The sequence below is a fragment of the Balaenoptera physalus genome (genome assembly GCF_965194825.1).
Source record: "Balaenoptera physalus genome assembly, chromosome: 1".
Taxonomy (NCBI): Eukaryota; Metazoa; Chordata; class Mammalia; order Artiodactyla; family Balaenopteridae; genus Balaenoptera; species Balaenoptera physalus.
Window position 1 is genome coordinate 162,456,487 of NC_138882.1, and position 23,298 is coordinate 162,479,784.

The 23,298-nt window shown below is 45.6% G+C and overlaps 1 protein-coding gene across 7 annotated transcripts in view; it reads left to right on the forward strand.

The window, feature by feature from the left end:
* The window catches only part of HIVEP3 (HIVEP zinc finger 3), a 508,837-nt gene that overhangs the window by 426,555 nt on the left and 58,984 nt on the right, over window positions 1-23,298 (forward strand). The window lies entirely within an intron of this gene.

Here is a 23,298-nt window from a genome sequence, read left to right on the forward strand (position 1 = left end):
CAAGGGGGAAAGGGGTGGGTGGGATGAATTGGGTGATTGGGATTGACATATATACACTATTGATACTATGTATAAAATAGGTAACTAATGAGAACCTACTGTATAGCACAGGGAACTCTACTCAGTGCTCTGTGGTGAATGCTCTGTGGTGACCTAAATGGGAAGGAAATCCAAAATAGAGGGGATATATGTATACGTATAGCTGATTCACTTTGCTGTACGGTAGAAACTAACACAACATTGTAAAGCAACTATACTCCAATAAAAATTAAAAAAAAAAAAAAGATGAAAAGTGGGGATGGTGCTGGCCTTGTAGGGCTCTGGACGGGGGCACTTAGGAAGATGATTCTAGGCCCTGATGAATTAATTTTTCACATCAACATACCGCTCCTGGTTCCTGAGTTCAGGATACCATGTTTGTCAGGGCTAAGGATGGACCAGGAACACAGAGTCAGATCCTGGGTGCAGATCAGGGAGCAAGGTACCCTCGAAGAACATTGCTCTGAGAATGAGAGGCCTGGGCTGTGGATCCCGCCTGGTTACGTTCCAGCCCTGTGTCTGGGGAGTCCTTCAGCCTCATTGAACCTCTGTCTCCTCATCTGCAAAATGAGATGATAAGGCCCTAACCAGAGGGCGGTCTTGAGGAACTTTTCAATTGTGAAGTGATGTTCAGACCTTGTGATTACAATCGAAGGGGGGAGAGGGAACATAAACAGTAGGTCGTCTCTGCAGGGAAGAACCTGGTAAAATCAGATGAGAGGATGACTATGGAAGCCTTTACTGAGCTGTAATCATGGCACCCATACAAGGTAGCATTATTCATATTATTGTTATTATTTGAAATAGAGGTGTAAGCACCACCCAGAGGAAGGGGGAAATTGGTTCTGTCTGGGACACTGGAGGAGACCCCAGGGAGGGGCTGGCAGCGTTGACAAGTAGGATTTAGCCAGACAAAACAAAAGGGAAGAAGGGGGACCAGACAGCAGGGCCGAGGGAGGGGCTTGAACCCTGGCCAGGAGGCAGAAAGGGTCGGGGGAGTGGGGCACAGGTGAGAGAGAGTGGGAGTAGGGGGCTGGGAAGCTGGAGAGGTGGAGGGCATGGGGCCCAGGGTAGAGCGTCACAGCCAGCAGGAGGGTCAGGTACTGTACAAGAAGCCTGGAATGTCCTGGAGGCGGGGTGGTCTGTATCCACACAGGCCTCATCAGAAGGCTTGTTTGAGGGCCAGACTCAGGCCTTCTGGGGGAGTGGGCCTCAGGGCAGCTGGTAAGACCCAGGCCAGGGAGTAGAAGCATCCAGGGCGGTAAAGGCCTTAGAGCCCAACTATGGTCAATACCCTCTTTTTCAAATATGGGGACAGGCAGCACAGATGGGGGACGACTTGCTCAGGGAGCCCAGTGAGGCAGCGCAAAGCCAAGTCTCTAGATCTCCAGGCCTGAGCAAAATTCACGCCTTAAGCAAAACTCCATTTTTTCCTATTTCCTCGATTAAATGTGCCGGTGCCATGCATGGAGGTTGTATGGGGAGGTGGCCGCAAGCAGAGCACACACTCGGGAGCCACCTGCTTGCCTGGGCTCCCGGCCTTTATTGAATGTGTGCCCCTGGGCAAGTCATGTGACCTTGTGTGCCTTACTTGCCTCATCTGTCAAATGGACTTAGGGACATTACCTGCCTCGTGGGGCTGTGTGTTTCAAATGCTTAGCAGAGTGCCCGGCACGTAGTCAGCGCTCAGTGACATCAGCAGCCCTTGAAGTTATCCCAGTTGATTCCCAGTTTGTCTCGTTGTCACAAAATCCGATTCATCCTTCATAAATCACCAGTCCCTTTATCAGTCTCCAGCTTATCTTTGCTTCTGGCTCTTTTCCTTTTTCCTGAGTTAAATGCTCTTGGCCTGAGCTTGTTTTATAGGGAGGAACTTGGGGCATGTTATAATCCATTCAATTTAGCATCTGTCTGTTCTATTCATTCACTCATTCGTTCGTGCCTGATTCCCTGGGCAGCCAGTGACCTGTGCTTAGAGCTTTGGGAAACACAGAGCCCTGATTCCCAAAGGGTTCACCTCCTGCCCTACACCCCCAGCCCATGACCTTCTGCCAGGTGGAATTTTCAAAATCATCTGGTTTGGATGGAGAAAAGGATGTGTGGATTGCAAGAGCCTTTTTTTTTTTTTCCTGTAATGCAGTCTTAGAAAATTATGCCTGACTATGTCTTCTTGCTTGGTGAGGACAGAGCACGAGAGATTTAGGGGGTGGGGGTTAGAGAAGGCTGAGAGTCGCTCCCCTCAAGGACACAACAGTGCCCCCCAAGTGCTTGCAGAGTTCAGTTGTCATCAAAAAAGGAAGACCCAGATCAGGACCCAAAGTGAGACTTCCTAACAAGAAATTGAGGTTAGAATTCAGTGAGTATTAAATTAAACCCAGCTCCCTAGGGCCCGAGAAGCTGGGCTGATTTTACACTGGCATACGGGTTAACGTCCCCTAGGTTAAACTCACAGAGGCCCCCACCCATTCAGTGACCTGTATTTAGGAGTGGGGCTGTGAGCCTGGTTTTCAGGAACTAGTTATCTTGTCCCTCTCTGGCCTATCTTACAGGGTCTCTTTCAAGAGCCGGTCCTGATCCCTTTATCCAGTAAGACTCCCCTAGCCCATCTGCCTTGACTCTCTCTTGTTCTCACTAATTTACCCACCTTTTGGCCAACATTAATTATTAAGCACCATTTATTTGTATGCCTGCTACTGTGCTAGGGATATAATGGTGAATGAGCGAGGACCTTGGCCTAGAAGAAATCTGTCTCTTAGGGGGAGAGAAGCCCATAAAGAAATAAATTACAACATGGTGTGAGATGTACAGAAGTGTTTGACTGAATGCAAGAGGGTTGCAGAAAGCTTGCCGGAGGATTTGATGTTTGGGGTGATGTATTAGTCGGGCCTCTCCAGAGAAACAGAACCAGCAGGACTTAAATATATATAGAAAGAGACTTATTTTAAGAAATCAGCTCACACGATTGTGGAGGCTTGGTAAGTCCCAAACCTGCAGGGTGGCTGGGAGGCTGCAGACTCAGGGGAGTTGCACTTGGAGTCCTAAGGCTGTCTGCTGGCAGAGTTCCTTCTCTCTGGGGCAGGTCAGTCCTTGTTCTGTTAGGCCTTCAACTGATTGATTGAGGCTCACCCACATCATGGAGGGTAATCTGCTTGACTCAAAGTCTACAGCTTTAAATGTTAATCTCATCTAAAAAATACCTGCGTCTTGAACAATGTTTGACCCTACATCTGGGTACCGTGGCCCAGCCAAGGTGCCATCACAGGTGGGTTTGGAGGACACTGAGACATTTGCCACATGTCTAGGAAGGACAGGGCATTTGGGGCAATGGGAACGTCATGTGTTTTGAGAACTCTTCAGCTCCCTGTGGCTAGAACACACAGATTGGAGGGAGAAGGGAGAGAAGAGGCTGGAGACGCAGGCAGGAGCCCACTGAAAAGACCTTAAAAGCCACACCCTGGAGCCGAAACTATGTGGGGAGCCTAGAGGGTCTTGGGAAGGGGAGTAACTACGGACTAGAAACAGCCTCTGGAGCCCCTTCTCCCAGCACACTTAGTGTCGACAGCTCCATGGCCCTCAGCTCCTGGGCGACAGTGGGTGGCAGGGTACAAGGGTTGGCTAATTAGCTACCTCCAAAGGCTCTCCCCAGAATCTGAGAGAAAGCAAAAGAGCATGCCAGGTGCCCATGCAATGGCTTGCAGGCCTCTCAGACAGTCAAGTCATTGACACTACCTGGTGGGCCACCAGGCTGCCCAGGTGAACAGGACCAGCTGTTCCTGCCCTTCATGGAACCTCAGTGGGGAGGCTGGAGTTGGGAGCATTGAATGTGCTCTCTGCAAGAGTGGACACTGTGGGCCCCTCAGCTGGAAGGGCCCATCTTCCCCTGGTGTGTCAGTCTCCTAGAAGGGCCATTGGCCTCTCTGCCAATGAGTCACAGCCCAAAGATTTCCTAACAGCCAGAGCACAAGTGTCCACCTCCACATGTACCCTGAGAATTATTAGATGACAGAGAAAGCCATATTTGAAAGGATGACATCATAATATTGGAAAACAAGATAGAATGACTTCCATGAACCAAAAATGTTGATAAGTCTTAGGAAGATAGGAAGCCCATGAGATGGGGTAGATGGAGAAATCAGAGCAGAAGACACTACAGCCAAGACTCTAGAAGCCTGAGTGATTTTTATCCCAGAGAAGCCAAGTATAGGTCAAGCCAAGAGCCAACAAAACAAAGAACAGGAATGGGCTGCCAGGGTTGCAGAGTCCCTTGAAGAGCTTTTCAGAAGAGGAATTCCAGTGCAACCCCTCTCACTTTCTACATGCAGAGGCAGGCAGCCAACGACAGGCCAAATCCCAAGAAATGCTCTCTAAGGAAAGTAACGGGGCCAGGATCTAAGAGACAAGCCCAGCTGAGGGAGTTCCAGAACTCCCCAGCCAACTCAGTGTTGTGGTCAGGGACAAGCAGGGAAATATGGCAGCTCTGCCTTGGAGTGAAGGATATCACTGTGCCCAGTGTGGAGTAAAGCCCTTCTTTTGGCAATTGCAGGAGTCCACTGGCCAGCTTCCCCTCCACAGTCCTTACAGGGAGACTTGCCATCATAATGCTTTACTCTTTTATAAAGAACCCTAAATAGGATGGGTTCATGATTCCATCGTCACATTCAAGGGCAAACCTGTCAGAAAAATAGACCAAAGACCTCATAGGAAGCTCCAGTTCATTGTTGCACCAGTATCCTTTTTCGCTTCTTCTGCAGTAATGAAAATTTTATCAGGGTACATGGCCACCCAGCTAAAGACTACATTTCCTAGGCTTCCTTGCAGCTAGGTGTGGCTCTGTGGCGGCTGTGAACCCAAATCACAAGTACAACTCCCAGGCTTGCCCTCTCCTGTCTCTTTCCCTCTGAATAGGGTGTGGACAAAGGAGATGGAAAGCAAATGCTGTGGGTCACAGAAGAGATAGATCAAAGAAAGCCGCACTGTGAAGCCACCATATTAGCCCACAGCCACTTACACTCAGACTGTTACACAAGATGCAAGTAAACTTCTCTCTTGTCTAAGCCACTCTTACAGTTGGGTCCTTGTTACAGGGGCTAGAACCTGTATCCTAACATGTATACTATCTTTACAACATAGTTCTTCATTTATAAATATGTATGAACAACCAGGGTCACCAAACTTTAGAAGAAAACCAATAGCAGAAAAAGAAGGCCCAAAATGGAAAAAAAGAAGAGCTCACTCCAAAGGAAGGGAGTTTCAATGTAAATGAACCCTAAAATAAATTACCATTAGTATCCTTGGCAATAATTGAGAGATTATCTCATTTAATAGAAAGGAATCAGTAGCTATGAAGATGGAGCAATCAGAGAAAAGGAAATAATTATTGAAAATTTAAAATATGACTCCTAAAAAAATGCAGTGGGTGAACTGAATAACACAGTGAATATAGAGGAATACCAAATTGGTAATCTAGAAGTTCAAACTAAGAAAATATCCCAGAATGTAGAGCAAAACATCAAGGAGAAAAAGTTGGTGGATAGATGCAGGAGGTTCAGTATCCATCAAATAGGAGATCTGGAAGCAGTGATGACAGACAGTGGCAGAGGGAGAGGGAGGCATGGAAATAGTCAAAGATGTAACAAAAGAAAATTTCGCTGGGTTGAAGAAACATGCACAGATTTTAAAATTGAAAAACCACACTGAATTCAGGACAGGAATCAGTGAAAAGGAACATTTAGACATTAAATCTTACTGAAACTTCAGAACATCAAGGATAAAAAATGAAAAGCTTCCAGAGAGAATCAAAACTTACATCGGAGTCTCTCATCAGTAACACAAGATGCCCAAGGACAGTGGACCAGTGCTTTCAAAATTCTGGAGGACAATGATTTTGAACTAAGAATTCTATCTCCTCAAACTTTGAAAGCAAAATAAAGGCTTTTTATGTGTAAGAGTTTAGAAAGTTCAGAAATTCCCTGGTGCTCCTGTGGTTAGGACTCTGCGCTTTCACTGCTGGAGCCCGGGTTCAGTCCCTGGTTGGGGAACTAAGATCCTTCAAGTTGTGTGGACAAAAAAAAGAAAGAAAGAAAGTCTATCATTCAGTCAGTCGTACATATTTCTGGAAGAAAAAGAAAAACCCTGGAGTTATTTCTATCAATACAAAAAGGAATCCAAAAAGATGATGACATAGAATTCAAGAAGTTAAGGAAGCCATAAATACTTTGTAGGAGCATTGCTTGGTTCTTAACTTGTGGAAGACTTTTCTTCTTGCGACAAAGTCTTGGTCATGTGGAATTACATTTCTTTCTCTTGGGTCTATTCATACGAAGTGATTCCCCAGGAAATGATCTCTTTACAATCATATTGTTTATTAGTTTCAATTTTTAGAATTAACCTATAGACTAGACAATTATAATATGGAAGAAAATGTAAATGTTATGAAACTTGACAATATAAGGATACTGTAATAAATGTATAACTAACAGGAATTTAAAGGTAGACAGAAGAAAGGTGGAAATGTGGGAGAGTGCACGAATTTCTTCGTTGTTCATAGAAATGAATAGATCCTATCTAAAGTTGACAGACCAGGAAATAGCAATTTAAGTATATTATTGGAAGATGTTAAAGGCAACTGCCAGAACAACCAAAAATATATAATGGTGAGATGGTGTGGAAGGAAGTTGGGAGAGAGGGTAAATACAAAAAAAAAAACCCTCAGCGTTCATAGGCGAGTCAGTACTGTAACTGAGTGAGGATGGTTTCTAATTCTGGGACCTGGAAGACGTTGAACCAAAATTCAAAGGGAAATTAACAATTTTAGAAGAAACGGGCTGCACAGCCACACCGGGGCTGTATCTCATCAGTACGTGTTGCCATGCAAACATGCCGTGCCTGTGACTCCAAACATCAGATGTGTCGTGACTGTGGGAAGGCTCATTCATTCACTCAGCCAGTGTTATAGGGAGCTCATTTAAATAAACAGATCTGAAGACTGACTTGATTCATATCTTCAGCTTCATGTCCCACCACTAAGCTCTACACCCCCGACCCTCTAACCACACTGACCTACCTTCTCACACACTCAGGGTTTCCTCCAGCATCATCCTGCCTTTGCTCACACTGGTCCCCTTTTCTGGTTGGTGAAATCCCGAGCGTCCTTCAGAGCCCAGTGTACCTTCTCTAAAGCCTCCCCTTCCTCCCCACCCCCAGCCTGTACTCAGAGCAGCCTCTTTCTATCATGGCATCTACCACACCTTATAATCTATTTTTGTTTGTGTCTCTCTTCTCATAGGCTTTGTATTTTTCAAGTGCAAAGTCCATGTCTTTTTTAAAATTGCGGCATAACATACATATAATTCTGAACACACATCATAAGGTTACAACTCAAATAGTTTTTACATATATACACTCATGTAATATACATGTAACCAAATCAAGATGTAGAACATTTCTATCACCCCAGAAACTCCTACATGCCCCTTCCCAGCCAATACCTACCTGCCCCACCAGAGCTAACCACCATTCTGATTTCTAATACAATAATTAGTTTTGCTAAACTTTAATTAAATGGAATCATACAGTATTTAGCCTACTGTGTCTGAACTCCTTTGCTTATTATTTTACCTGTGAGATCCATCTGTATTTTTGTCTGTAGCAGTATTTTGTCCTTTTTAATTACTGTGTGATAATCCTTGTATGAATATACCACAACTTATTTATCTATTCTGTTTGTTGTTGGCACTTGGGTTGTTTCCAGTTTTTTGCTGTTTCATAACATAAAGCTACTATGAACATTCTTGTTTGCATTTCTTGGCAGACATTTACATGTATTTCTGTAGGAAACGTTCTTAACAGTGGAATTTTTAGGTCATGGGATAGGTGTGGGTTTGGCTTTGAAGATTTTGCCAATCAACTGTCCAGATGGTTGTGTCCATTTACTTTCCCACCAACAATGTACAAGAAGAGTTCCAGTTGCTCCACTTTCTTGCGTTTGGTATCATTTTGTTTGTTTCACCTTAGCCATTCTGGTGAACGTGTGGTGGATTTAATTTATATTTCCCTAATGAGTAATGGTGTTGAACACCTTTTCATATGCTTGTTGACCATTTAGATGACCTCTTTTTTAAAGTACCTGTTCAAATCTTTTGCCATTTTAACAAAATCATGGTAAAATACACAAAACATAAAATTTACCATCTTAACCCTTTTTAAGTTCAGTAGTATTATTTTCACATGGTTGTGCAATATCGGTGACTCTCCAGAACTCTTTTCATCTCGCAAAACTGAAACTCTATACTCATTAAACAACAAATCTCCATTCCCCTTTCCCTGCCAGCCCCTGGTAACCACCATTCTTTTCTGTCTCTATGAAGTCAACTCCTCTAGGTACTTTGTATAAGTGGAATCATATAGTATTTGTCTTTTTGTGACTGGTTTATTTCACTTAGCATAATGTCCTTGTGGTTCAACCATATTGTAGTATGTGTCAAAAGTTCCTTCCTTTTTAAGACTGGATAATATTCTATGCATATATATACCACATTTTGTTTATTCATTCATCCATCAGTGGACACCTGGATTATTTCTACCTTTGGGCTATTGTGAATAATGCTGCTTTGAACATGGGTGTACAAATATCTCTTTGAGGCTCTGCTTTCAATTCTTTGGAGTATATACCCAGAAGTGGAATTGCTGGATCATATGGTAATTCTATTTTAATTTTTTTTGAGGAACCACCATACTGTTTTCCAAAGAGGCTGAACCATTTTGGATTCCCACCAACAGTGCATAAGGTTTCTCTACATCCTTGCCAATTCATGTTATTTTCTGGGGTTTTTTTCTTTTTTTCTTTTTTTAGTAGCCCTTCTAATGTGCGTGAGGTGGTTTCTTGCAGTTTTGATTTGTATTTCCCTAATGATCAGTGATGTTAAGCATCTTTTCATGTGTTTTTTGGCCATTTGTATATCTTCTTCAGAGAAATTCAAGTCTTTTGCTCATTTTTTAATCTGGTTGTTTGGTTTTTGTTCTTGAGTTGTAGGAGTTCTTTATATATTCTTCATATGACCCCTTATCACATATATGATTTGAAAATATTTTCTCCCATTCTGTAGACTGCCTTTTCACTCTGTGGATTGTGTCCTTTGGTACACAAAAGTGTTAAATTTTGATGAAGTCCAGTTTATCTATATTTACATTGGTTTCCTGTGCTTTAGTCTCATATCTAAGAAATCATTGCTAAGTCCAATGTCATGAAGCTTTTCCCCTATGTTTTCCTCTAAGAGTTGTATAGTTTAGTTCTTATGTTTAGATCTTTGACTCATTTTAACTCTGGCCATTTTTAATTGGGTTGTGTGCCTTCTTAAAATTTATTTTTAGGAATTTTTTATATTCTGGATGAGTCCTTTGTTGAGTATGTATTGCAAATATCTTCTCCCAGTCTGTGGTTTGTCTTTTTACTCTATTATTGGTATCTTCTGATGAGCAGAAGTTTTTCATTTTAATGAAGCCCAATTTATCAACCCTTTCCTTTATGATTATGTGATTTTGCTTTTTGTGAACGGTGTAAGAAGTCTTTGCTGGCCCCAAGTTTATGAAGACATGTTCTTTTGTTTTTTTCTACAAACTTTATTGTTTAATCTTTTGTATTCAGGCCAATCATCCTTTTCACATTAATTTTTGTGTATGCTGTAGACAAGGTTCATTCTTTTCCATATGGATATCCAATTGCATCAGTACCATTTGTTGAAAAGGCTAACATTTCCCCCACCAAATGCAATCACACCTTAGTTATAAATCGGGTGACTGTATATGTGGGGGTCTGTTTTCTTACTCTGTTGTTTCCACTGATTTTTGTTGTTGTTGTTGTTCTCTCCCTTGTGTTGATGCCACACTATCTTGATTACTGTTGCTTTTTATAGTAAGATCTATCATTTATGTCTGTTTTCATATTACTGGCCTGGCATTGAGAAGATCCATGTAATACTTGCAGACTGAGTGAATAAATGAAGAAATGAGTTGCAAAGCAATCATTGTAACTGCTGTATCATTACTAGTATAGTTTATAGCCATCTTGCCACATGGGCAAGAATGGTGGAGATCATAGGTATTCTCTACTTTTGTCATTGCCCACTTTGGAATACACTTTGTATGTCACCCAGTCTCTCTGGTCATTTGTCCTTATAGAGTTTATGATGTGTGCATATGTGTATTATAGTGTGTTCTATATATTACCCTTTAGAGTGGACCAAAGAACCTTAACTACCTAGGAAGCTTGTAGGCAGGTGTGACTTTTGTACCATGGGCGTTTGCATAGAAACAAAATGACATCAAAGGAACAGCTAGACCTGCTGGACACCCATGAGAGAGCAGGCTATTGGGACAAACGTGGAGGGCAGGTGTTTCTTAGGACTGGCAGAAAGCGAATGGCTGGAAGACAAGTCTGCCTGACTGTGCCCAGCGTTCATTTCAGGCCTTGTTCTTCCTTAGGCTCTTTTACCCACAAGTACTTCCTGGCCCATTTAAGGTAAGCAGGTCGAGTTAAGTTCAGATGCTCCCCAAGTTCTTACAGGTGTCCAGAAGCCTCTTTTAATCCTTACCGGAGCAAGGCGGTTATAAATAAATAACGAGATAGGTGGGTGGATAGATAACTAGATTTATAACAGTAGGTAACTTCATAAATTAATTAACTACAAGCATCTGGGTTTCACTGGGCCCTTGTTGAGTTCAGGCTACAGTTCCTGATCTCAGTTCATTTTCAGTCTCAGTAGGAACAAGACTTAAACACAGTAGCTACCTTTTTCGGTGAAAGAGGGAAAAAAGAACTCTTCACAAGGCCAGTCCACAGGATGGGAAGGAATGCTGCTGGGAACAGTATTTGGTTACCTGAAGCGTTCGGACTGTGATTCATATCTGAGTCCTGTCTGCAAGGCTGGCCTGGCTCCAGCTGCCTTGAGGGTCTCCACGGCAGAAGTCACCCGATGGCCCACGTTTAGGTTCCAGCTCTCCCATTACCAGCTTTGTGATTTTGTGTCTCAGTTTCCTCGTCTGTAAAATGCAGATGATAATGGTCCCTGCCTGATAGAATTATTGTGTAAAACACTAAGAATGGCCCTGACACATACTAAGAGTTCAGTTGTTTGGTCTAGACACAAGGCATTGGTTAGGACCATCTTTGCCTTACTTATCACAACCACAAATAATCAGGCTAAGTCTGGGCTTCCAAAGGTCTGGCGGAGTGGAGTTCTGGCTGCATTGTTGTTTGGTCTTGACTATAAAACCTGTTCCTGCTCTCCTGGAGATGTCTCTGGAGATGGCCCCTCCCCTGTGATGTCAATTCCACCTCTATCCCTGGGCTTTCTAACAGGAAGACAAACACCAGCCAGTTATAACTCACCCGGGATTACCTAGATTTCTCTTTGCTATGAATAGAATTTGTTTCTCGACCAGTGTGTACAAATTCCAAGCCTTGTCTGGGTCTTGGGGTTGGAAGGGAGGAGGAGAAGGGAAAGTAGGAACACAGAGACAATCATCTAAGGGAAATGATTTGGGATCTGCCCAGACAGTGAACAATCTATCACTCATTGCTGATAGAAAGCATTTATCAAGAAACTCAGCCCTGAGGTTAACAGGGTCATGCAGAGTGATTGCACATAGGGAGGAGAGTGGTGTAAGCGGAGATGGCTGTGGTTAACTGGAAAGACTTCCTAGAGGAGCTGGATGCTGGGAAAACAGGCAGAATCCACCTAGGGCCCTTCTGACCAAGGTCAATGCTCTTGGGGGTTTTCTAGGCAGTGGCCTGAACTCAGGGTTCAAATCCTACCTCTGCCCTTCCTTGTATCATCTGAAGCAATTAGCTTCACCTCTTTGAGCCTCAGTCCTCTCAAAAGGGCATCTGTGTGAGGATCAATATGTCAATGTTTAGTATAGTTTGGGCACAGAGTAGATGCTCATTTAAGTAATTTTAAAATATTTTTAATATTTTACTCAGTGCTGGGTCCAGTGCCTGGCACTGAAATACAAAGGTGAATAAGGCCCAGCCACTGCCCAGTTCAGGGACAGACAAGTTTCCCAGGAAGATACTGATGAACTGGTTAAGCCACAGGTCTGACCCAAGGCAGACATCTCAGGCTTCTCAGGGAAGCAGCACTATTTGACCTGTTGGACTAGTGGAAAACTTCTTCTTCCCAGCATAGGCAATCCATCAGACCAGAGGGTGTGAGGGGCTGGTCACCCTGGAAACCTGATCCAGCCCAGCAGCACACCCTGGGCCACCCCATAGGACCAGACTGTGCCTTCTACCTGCTTTCTGAGGGTCAGTACTGACCCCAGCTCAGTTGGAAGATCTGTTTGGCAGAACTGAGCCTTCACAGTTTGGGGCTTTTTCTTGTCATTCTAGGACCTAGGAGGGAACTTTTGAAATCTTCTGCCCACACCCTGAACGGCCTGCATACGGGGCTCGGGAGCCCCAAGGCCCTGGAGGGGAGAGAGGCAGCAAACTCACCGTTCCCTGTGACCACATTCCGGCCTCCTGAGCACTGCATGTGTTGAACCTCCCCGCTAGACTACAATCCTTTTCTTTCAAGTCTAACCATCAAGATTTTCCCCATATTTCAAGGCCTAGTTCAAGCACATGTGCTTTCAGGAAGCATTCCCCGACTCCTCTGTAAAATCAACCTCCAGACTCCTTTCTCTGTCTGTTCCCTGGGGAACAACACTGTGTTCAAGCAGAGAGGTCAAGAGCCTGTAGGTTAGAGTTAATGCAAAGTGAAAGCGCTGGGTGGAGAGAGGAGGCTGGACAGGCTGGGCGGGGCCTGATTGGGACGAAGCTGAAACACCATTGGCTGCATCTCCCTGCAGTTGGGAGCTATGGAGAGTTCTTGACAGAGGGAGGGGCCTGGTGAAGTTGGCAATTGAAGAGATTTCACTTTCCACAGTAAATGGTGGGGTGGGGTGGAGGAACATTGGGGGCCTAGAGGTAAGGTGATTAGTTACAGGAGGCAATTAGAGGAGTTTCATCAGTTTCCCCAAATATGGGGCTGTAGAAAAGTTTATGTCAGATTTTTACAAAGGGAGTTTTGTAACAATACAGATTCTGAGGCCGTTTTCCCAGAGATTCTGTTTCAATGGATCTGGATGGGGCTGGAACCTGTGCTTTTAGAAGATGCCCCAGGACATTTCAATGGAGTGAGGGTGGACTATTCAATAATGATGTCAGGACAACTGACTAGCTATATTGAAAAGACACTAAGCTTTATCTCTACCTCACTCCTTACACAAAAATAAATGCCAGATGGAGCCAAGATAGAAATGGAAAGGAAAGGAGGGAGGGAAGGATGGAAGGAGGAACAGAGGGGTGGAGGGACAGAGAGAGGGAAGAAAAAAATAAATCATAAAGGGACTAGAAGAAAAGTGGGCGACATTCTAAAAAGTAATCTTGGACACGAAACCTAAAAGTCATAAAAGGAAAGATTGATGATGCATTTGACCACATAGAAACAAAATTTTTCTGTTCAGCAAAGTTAAAGACTAATAATAAATAGAGAAATATTTGCAGTTCATATAGAAAGGATTAATATCCCCAGTATCGAAAGAGTTTGTATAAACAAATAAATATATAATTCATTAGAAACATATGCAAAGGATATGAAAAATAATTCCCTGAATGAAATAGTCGTTTGATAAGCTTATGCACAGTTCTAAGCCTTGTTCTAGAGAACAAGAAATACAGATTTAAAAAATAATAAGGTATCTCTGTGGTACGCAGACTAATGATTACCAAAGATGTCCACATCCTAATCCCTGGAACCTGTGAATGTGTTGCCTTTCATGACAGAAGGAACTTTGTAGATGAGATTAAATCAAGGATGTGGAGGTGGGAAGATTATTCCAGATTATCCAGGTGGGGACCAACATAATCACAAGAGCCCTTAAAGGTGAAAGAGAGGCAGAGCAGTCAGTGTTGGAGTGAGTCGATGTGAGAAAGATGTGGTCAGCCACTGCTGGCTTTGAAGGTGGCAGGGGCCAGGAGCCAAGGAGTGCAGGCGACCTCTAGCAGGTGGACAAAACAAGAAAATGTTGAGGATCACACAACAGAGCTGTGTCAGGGGCTTCCTGCTACAGGTAACTGGGTCCCATGCAGTCAGAGTGACTCCAGGCCTCTCCCACTGCCCTTGCTGGAGGAGACACACAGAGCCTGAGAAACAGGGTAGCCGACGATGGTGAGGAGTCCAGGTGCTCTGCCCCCTGGCTCTCTTCAGGTGCCCTACCTGCCATCCTACCTGCAGCCCAGATCTGTCTTCTCCTGAGGAGCTCCCAGGGAAGCTGAATCAGAGTCAGGCAGTCCCTGCCATTCAGGGGAATTGGCCCCAAACAGAGAATTGGAGGACTCAGGAATTTTCTTCCGTTTGGCCTGAACACCTCCTAGCTGGCTCTCCATGGGCAGATCATGCCTCTCCTCTGGGCCTCAGTATCCTCCCAGAAGCAAATTAAGATGATGGGTACAAAGTGCTGTGAGTCTGAGGACAGGATATTCTCATGCAATTCATCCATTTGGCTGTAATGGAGGCCAGGATTCAGGCCCCTCTGAGAGCTGTCCTGCCCTGGGCCTCACTGACCAGTCACCATATCACAGGAACCCAGTGACCAAGAGGTACACTGGAGGCTCCAAAATCTCCAGCCTCAGTAGGAGAACCACCTAGTACAGCTTTCATGGAGGCAGCGGGATGGACCAGCCCATCTGGGAAAGCTGTGTGCCAAGATTGCAATGACTTAATCCATGAGTATCTTCAGTTCTAGCTTGAGCCCTGGGTTGGTATGAAGCATTCAATCTGAAAAGTGTCCCAGAAAGTCAGGTCCATAAGACCTGTCACCACCTGATCACTTGCCTATGCTTTTGTCCCCACTGCTGTTACCACTTGGCCCTGCCCAGCTTGGGAACCAATACCTCTCTCGTCTGGGGGACTTAGAAAGGCTATACCACTAGCTGAGTGGTTCAGCATTGTGTTAGCTTCTGTGGAGGCCCTGCTTTGACCTACAGATTCAACATCTGCTCTCATTTTTCAAGCACCAGCTGTGTACCAGACACAGGCATACCTTGAATATGTTGTGGGTTTGGTTCCAGACCACCACAGTAAAGCGAGTCACACAAATGTACCGGTTTCCTAGTGCATATAAAAGTTATGTTTACACTATACTGTAGTCTACTAAGTACGCAATAGCATTATGTCTAAAAAAAGCAATGTACATACCTTAATTAAAAAATACTTTATTGCTAAAAAATGCAACTCTCTTCTGAGGCTTTAGTGAGTCATAATCTTTTTGCTGGCGGAGGGTCTTGCCTCAGTGCTGATGGCTGTTGACTGATCAGGGTGGTGATTGCTGAAGGCTGGGGCAGCTGTGGCAGTTTATTAAAATAAGACAACAGTGCAGTTTGCCGCATTAATTGACTGCTTCCTTTCATGAACAGTTTCTCTGTAGCGTGCAATGCTGTTTGGTAACAATTTACCCTCAGTAGAACTTATTTCAAAATTGGAGTCAATCCTCTCAGACCCTGCTGCTGCTTTATCAACTAAGTTTATGTAATATTCTAAATCTTTTGCCATTGTTTCACAAAATCTTTTCGATTTTGTCTTCACAAAATCTTCACTAAGAGTAGATTCCATCTCAAGAAACCACTTTCTTTACTCATCCCTAGGAAGCAACTCCTCATCTGTTAAAATTTTATCATGAGATTGCAGCAATTCAGTCACATCTTCAGGCTTCACTTTTAATTCTCTTGCTCTTTCTACCACATCTGCAGTTACTTCCTCCACTAAAGTCTTAAACCTCTCAAAGCCATCCATGAGGGTTGGAATCAACTTCTTCCAAACTCCTATTAACGTTGATACTTCAACCTCTTCCCATGAAATCACACATGTTCTTAATGGTATTATAATGGTGAATCCTTTCCAGAAGGTTTTCAATTTACTTTGCCCAGATCCATCAGAGGAATCACTGTCTATGGCAGCTATAGCCTTATGAGATATATTTCTTAAATAATAAGACTTGAAAGTTGAAATTACTCCTTGACCTATGGACTGGAGAATGGATGCTGTGTTACCGGCATGAAAACAAGATTAATCTTGAACATCTCCATCAGAGCTCTTGGGTGACCAGGTGCATTGTCAATGAGCAGTTAATAGTTCGGAAGGAATCTTTTTTTCTGAGCAGTAAATCTCAACACCGGGCTTAAAATATTCAGTAAACCATGTTGTAAACAGATGTGCTGTCGTCTAGGCTTTGTTGTTCCATTTATAGAGCCCAGGCAGAGTAAGATTCAGCATAATCCTTAAGAACCCTGGGATTTTTCAGAATGGGTAAATGAGCATTGGCTTCAACTTGAAGTCACCAGCTGCACTGACCCCTAACAAGAGAGTCAGCCTGTCCTTTGAGGCTTTGCAGCCAGGCACTGACTTCTCCTCTATAGCTATGAAAGTCCTAGATGGCATCTTCTTCCAAATAAGGCTGTTTCATCTACATTGAAAATCTGTTGTTTAGTGTTGCCACCGTAATGAATTATCTTAGCTAGATCTTCTGGATAACTTGCTGCAGCTTCTACATCAGCACTCGCTGCTTCACCTTGCACTTTGATGTTATGGAGACGGCTTCTTTCCTTAGACCTCTGCTAACGTCAACATTTTCTTCTGTAGCTTCCTCACCTCTCTCAGCCTTCATAGAATTGAAGAGAGTTAGGGCCTTGCCCTGGATTAGGCTTCAGTTTAAGGGAATATTATGGCTGGTTTGATCTTCTATCCAGACCACTCAAACTTTCTCCTTATCAGCAGTAGGCTGTTTCGCTTTCTTATTCGTGTTTTCACTGAAGTAGCTCTTTTAATTTCCTTCAAGAACTTTTCCTTTGCAGTCACAGCTTGGCTAACTCTTTGGCACAAGAAGCCTAGCTTTTGACCTATCTCAGCTTTCAACATGCCTTCCTCACTAAGCTTAATCATTTCTACCTTTTGATTTAAAGTGAGAGACGTGTGACTATTCCTGTCACTTGAACACTTAAGAGGCCACTGTAGGGCTATTAATTGGCCTAATTTCAACATTGTTGTTGTCTCAGGGGATAAGGAGGCCCAAAAAGAGGGAGAGAGACGGTGAATGGCCTGTTGGGACAGTCAGAAAGAACACACAGAACTTTTATCCATTAAGTCTGCCATCTTACACGGGCATGGTTCTTGGAGCCACAAAAACAATTGCAGTAGTAACATCAAAGATCACTGATCACAGATCATCATAACAAATGTAATAATAATAAAAAAGTTTGAAATATTATGAGAACTACTAAAATGTGACACATAGACAGGAAGTGAGCAAATGGTGTTGGAAAAATGGCGCTGATAGACTTGCTCGATGCAGGGTTGCCACAAACCTTCAATTTGTAAAAACTGCATTATCTGCAAAGTGCAGTAAAGCGAGGCACAGTTAAATGAGTCATGCCTGTACTTTCTATACGTGATAATCACACTGAGTGCTCACAACAGCCTGCGGCCTAAAAGCAGCAGAGTCAGGATTGGTATCCAGGCCAGTGCTCTTCCCACAAGGCCAGGGCAGCCCCTCAAACAGAAAGACTTCCCCTGATAACAGTGATGGCCATTATTTCTTGACTGTTTACTACATTCCAGGAGCTACTATACTAAGCGTTGCATATGAATTAACTCAATTTAAACCACATGTGGTACTTTTATTGTCCCCATTTTATAGGTAGGGAGACTGAGGCTTAGAGAGGTTCCCAACATTTCCAGTTAGGAGGTGGAGAAACCAGGATTCAAACACAAGCTGAGTTGCAAAGCTGCCTGTGGGGTCGCATGCTGTGTTGCCATGTGTGTGGGCTTGGTGTCTGGACACCTGCCCCTTTGCAGGAGCCCATCATGTCCTTTAGGCCTGGACCCCGGTCTGTGTTGCTGCATTTCCCTGTATCCCAGTGTTCCCAGGCCTGGGCTCTGTCAAGCTCTTATTAGACTTCCCAGGACTAATATTGCACTGCAACCGCCTGTGTGAGTTAGTGTGTTTGTTTGACTGCTCTAAAAGGGACCGAGTAGATGTGGCTTAAGACGAGCTAGACGGTGTCGTTCTCTCATGGGGGCAGGTGACTCTGCTTCACGCCGTCCCTGGAGGTCAGGTTCCCTTCCATGTGGTCAGAGTTGGCTTACCACCACTACTACTTCCATGTTCCTTCCTGAGAAAATGAGGACGTGGAGGGCAGACACCTTTCCTTCTGGCCATGACCTACGAGCTACATCTGTTGGCCAGAACTAGTTGCAAGGGAAGCTAGTAGATACAGTCCAACTGGGTGACCACAGATCCAGCTGATACTCCGGGGCTTCAATTATGAAAAGAAAGGGGAGAGGCTAGTGGGAGACATTTTCAGTCTCTGCCACGTTCCCCATTCCCAGCCAGAGTCCCACCATTGGCCTTGGCCACTCTCTGTCCAGACTTCCTTCGGTGGCTCTCTGACGACCTCTTCCGTTAGTCTCCAGACCCACATCTTCACACTCACCCTCTTGCCACCAGCTGAGCCCCCAGCCACTTTTACTTTTCTTTGCAGCAAAAGAATTCTGCCCCATCTTGTACACACACACACACACACACACACACAGTGTCACACACAGAGATTCTCAGAAGGGGCACTGGTTTTGGTGTTGGGTCCTTAAATAAAAACACTTACTGTTTGCCTCCTGTCCAGCCTGTGGCCTTCTGTGCTGGGTTTCAGCTTTTGAAAAAAAGGCGAAGGCTTGCTTTCCTGGTGTTTTTAACATTGGTATGTTTTATTATTTATGGTCAGTAAAATTTTGACCAGATGTTGGCATATTGGGATGCATGCATGCATGTATATGTGTAACAAAATTATAAGAACTTTATGCCCCAAGTCTGGGGCAGATTGACCTAATAGCCCCTGGACATCAGGCTCCTGTCCCTGTCTTGCCTCAGTCTTCTCTAACTTGGCTGGTGACCCAAGCTCCCTAGTCTAGAGCCCGTGCAGATTCTAGTTGGCCCCCTGCCAGGACTGGTGGAATTGACCACCTGAAAGAGCCCACCTCCCACCTCCCCTTTGGTGGAGCCCTCTGGGCGTCCACTCTGGGCTATGGCCACGTTGTCCCTGCACCTTAGATACGAAAGTGGTTTCCAGTTTGGTTTCAGAGCTTCAGGCCCCCTTGCCTCGGCCCTGTGGGCTCCTCCCTCACTTCCCACTCCCCTGAGGCCTTTGTGACTCCAGCCCCAGCACCCTGCTCTCTTCCTTGTTGGGCTGTCCTAATAGCTAGGCCTATGGAAGCTTCCGGAAGTGGGAGCCAAGTTGTCTGATATGCTAGCCAACTGGATCTTGAAACTCAGGTTCTCTTCGTGGTTCGAAGCTGGCTTCTAAGCCAGAGCTCTGAAGGCTGTGGCCTCAGAGGCAGGCAATGTGGCCCCCAGAGCCATTCTGCCACCACCAGCAGAGGACATCCATCCTCCCTCTGGCCTGAGGCTCGGGCCCCTGTGGGCCCAGCTTCTGGGTCCTGTCAAGAAAACCCTCGACCTCTGACCTCGTGTCGCCGGTGACTTTTACAGGTGTGCTCACCAGTTCTCTGCAGGGGCGGCTTTTTCTTCTGTTACTTCAGGTTTATATTAAAACTTCACACATACCTTCAGAAGCACAGAAGATAGAAAAGAGCCATCTTCTTAGTGTCACTTGGTCACAGTGATTGGAAACAGTCCTTCTAAAGGGATTAAAGAGTTAAGTAAACAAGTGATGATGCCAGTGTGAACTGTAATCCATTCCAAGGCTGAAGCCTTCTTAGCCCTCCTAGGGTTGCCCCAGGTCTGCACCCAGTCCTGCTGCCCCCTCCCATTGCCTCTCGTATGAAGGACCCCTGGCCTGTCATGAGGTGTGGAGCAGGGCAGCAGAGAGCACTGGCCCAGGAGCCCGGGGACCTGTGTGGCCTGAAATAGTCATTGCCCCCCGGCTGCTCAGGTGCCCTCTATGCAGAACGAAGGGGTGGGCCTTTCGGCTCTCGGGCCTCACTGACCCACTCCTTCTGGGTCGCCGATGGTGCTGACATGTCCTGGCTGCTCCTGCCCCAGAGGGTGCTGGCAGGAGGGCCCGCTTGGGAAGAGCCCCGAGGCCGGCTCACAGGTGCAGCCTGGATGCTGACCCCAGGCAGGTGGTGCTGGCCCAGTGAGTCACCTGATGACACAAGAGCCACCTGTCTCCCTCATCCACCCCACCCCTCCTACCTGGCCTGGGACTCTCCAAACCCCAGCCTCTGGGCACTTCCCCACCTGCCCCTGGAGAGCCTGTGGCTCGGTGAAGGGAGAACCACAGGACTCGACGATGTAGAGTCCTCCTTGGCCAACTGACCCCCACCCAGACTGATCGTTCACCACCCAGTCATGCGGAGGGTCCCTTCCATCCACTGGAAGAAGCAAAGCTTGCCACTAGCTAGTATCTTGGGGGTGCTTTGAGATCCTTGCATGAAAGGGTCTCTAGAAATAGTAGGTAGCGTCAACCCTTTATTATCTATACAGAGCACCCAGGGGCCTCCTCCTCCACGCCCCCTACAGGTACAGCCAAGCCCGGGAGTTGCAGACCAGTCCGGAGCACAGTTCTGCATCTACACGGCAGATGCTGGCTGCCTCATCTGACTTTTCCATGACTCAGCACTACTGCCCGCATTAGCTTGGATAAATGAGGCCTGGGGGTAATGCCACCAGGATGGACTCCCCAGCCTCAGTCTGCTCCCCATTTCTCCTGCCCGGCAGCCACAGTGAGGTTAGGACATACGTTGAAAGGCCCCCTTGATTGTTAAGCCTCTGGACACCCACTGATGCTCATTGCCAGGGATACAGCCACGTCCTGTAGGGCCAAGCCGGTGCCTCCATAGAACAGGGAGTCATAGACTGCAGTGCCCATTGTGCCACAGTGGTCCTAGGGGGCATTTATTCGCCGAGGTGGAGATGAGCCCTGGCCAGAGGGTGGGAGGCGGAGGGTGGTCTGCCTCAGCTACCATCACCGTGCAATTTTTAGGGAAAATCACATCATCCTGCTAGGCCTCAGTCTCCTCATCTGTCAAATGAGGGGATGAGACTAGGCAACCAGTCTCTAGGAATCCACAGGAGACCATGGTGTCATTTCAGTCCTCACAGCAAAGACCAAAAGTTTGTACCAGACCCCCAGAGATGGTACTTGTGCCTGGTTTGGGTCACAAGGTAAATATTGACTGTAAGGGTAGCCATTTGTTCTGATTTGCCTGGGACAGCCCTGGTTTATTGCTGTTGCTCCTCCATAATTATTAGTTGTACCTCTTTCCCTCTCAAAAGTGTCCTAGTTTGGATGATATCTTACATGGTCACCCTATTGACAGTAATATGATGAAATGAGATTTCCCTGCTTTGGGAGGATACTCTCTGCCGGAGTCAAAGGAGGGCTTTGACTGCTCAAAGAATAGCCTTTGCTGAGTTGTGACCTTCCATTGACAAAAATCAGTCACTGCATTTGCTTGGAGGGATGTCATTTGAAGACATAGGTGATCTCATGCATCATTCACTGCCCCTGTCTGAAGTACCACATGAAAAAGTTCTTTTCAATCAATCCTCTGCTTCCTGCAAGGAACTTATATATTTCTTCCTCTCTGGATATAAAGACCCTGTAATGGACCATATCTCTCTTTTCTCCTTGACTGCCAGGAATCTCAGATATAAGTGTATAGCTGAACTATAGAAGCACCGTAAGCCGTTATGATTGTTATACCAATATTCTTTCCATCCCACCAATCCTGACCTCCTGCCTTATTTACATTTTCCTTTGTTCTGATTTGTTATTCTTATTTACAACTTTCTTATATTATTTATAGCTTGTCATTCTTTTAAAAATATTTATAAAATTTTGTTATAGTTACATTGAAGTCTCTATAGAACCAGGATGGAAAGGAAACAAAAAAGGAATAAATTTATAGAATATAATTTTTAGTTAGTTATTGAACTACCTGCCATTCCATGGCATGTCACTATGTCCGAGGTCCTGCCATTTGAGCGAAAATTATTTGAGTCTTTCAGACTTGTTAATTTTCTGAGCACTCTGTGAAAGTAGAAGAAGGAAACTTTTCAACACTGCATCAGCAAACACCCAATGAAAATAAAGGTGAGGTCATGAAGGGAGCCTGAGATCAGGATGCCAAGGGCAGAGCAAGCCTGCAGGAGAGAGAAGAAGGCTGCAGAGACACGGTCACCGCCCCCCCAGACCCTCGCCCAGGGGACAGACACCTGCAAGGTGACTGGGGAATAAAATTTGGCCGTGGGGAGCCTGAGTTCAAGTGCTGGCCCTGCCTCTTAGGAACATAGGACCTTAGCAGGCCACCCTCCCTCTGCAGTCCTTAGTTTTGTCCACTGGAACGTAAGGTGGCTGGCGAGACAAAGTTCACAGTGACTTCCAGCTTTGAAATTCTCACCATGCTCCTGGGGAGATTGGCTCTGCAATGCCCTTGGAGCCCAGGAAGCCTAGGCTGCCTGACTTTTGGCTGGCCCTGGCAGGGCACACACACTTGGGGCTCTGCTCTGATCAGCTTTGCCCCTCAGTTTGCCAAGGACCCCCATTCTGAACTACTTCCAGGGTATCCCTGGGGCACTGACTGGACAAGGAAAGGTTGAATACCTGGAGGAAACTTCCAGAATGACCCTCCAGCTATTGCCTTGGCAGATCTGGTGGTCACGCTGTGTTAGACTGTGAGCTCCCACAGGCTGGGGCAGTGGTTTTAGCTTTTCTATGAAACACTGGTTTGGGAGGTGGGTTAGCAAGGGTTAGCAAAGCCATGAATGATGCCCTTCCTGGACACCCTCAGAACCCAGGGCCAGAGAGAAATACTAACCCGAGAACAGTCCCCCTCTTAGAAAGCTCATCTCCAAATAACCCACCGGCCCCAACTCTTGCACCAGCCATGGGACCGGCCGGGGTTCATCCTACAGCATCCACATCCATTTTCACGTTGGACCCCACTGCAGCCCGAGATGCAGTTGAGGCAGGAATTGCTGTTATCCCATTTCATAGATGAGGCAACTGAGGCTTAGGGAACTGAAACCCACTTGGAGTCACTCTCTGAGCAGGGACTGGAGCCCAAGCCTCCCATCGCTAAGTGCCCTGAGGTTCCCAGAGCCCCCCCCGCCTCCTGCTCCCAACGCTCCACACAGCCACGGTCCTCAGAACCACAGTGGGCATCACTGGGAATGCAGACAAGGGAGGTACCAGCAGTGCTTCAA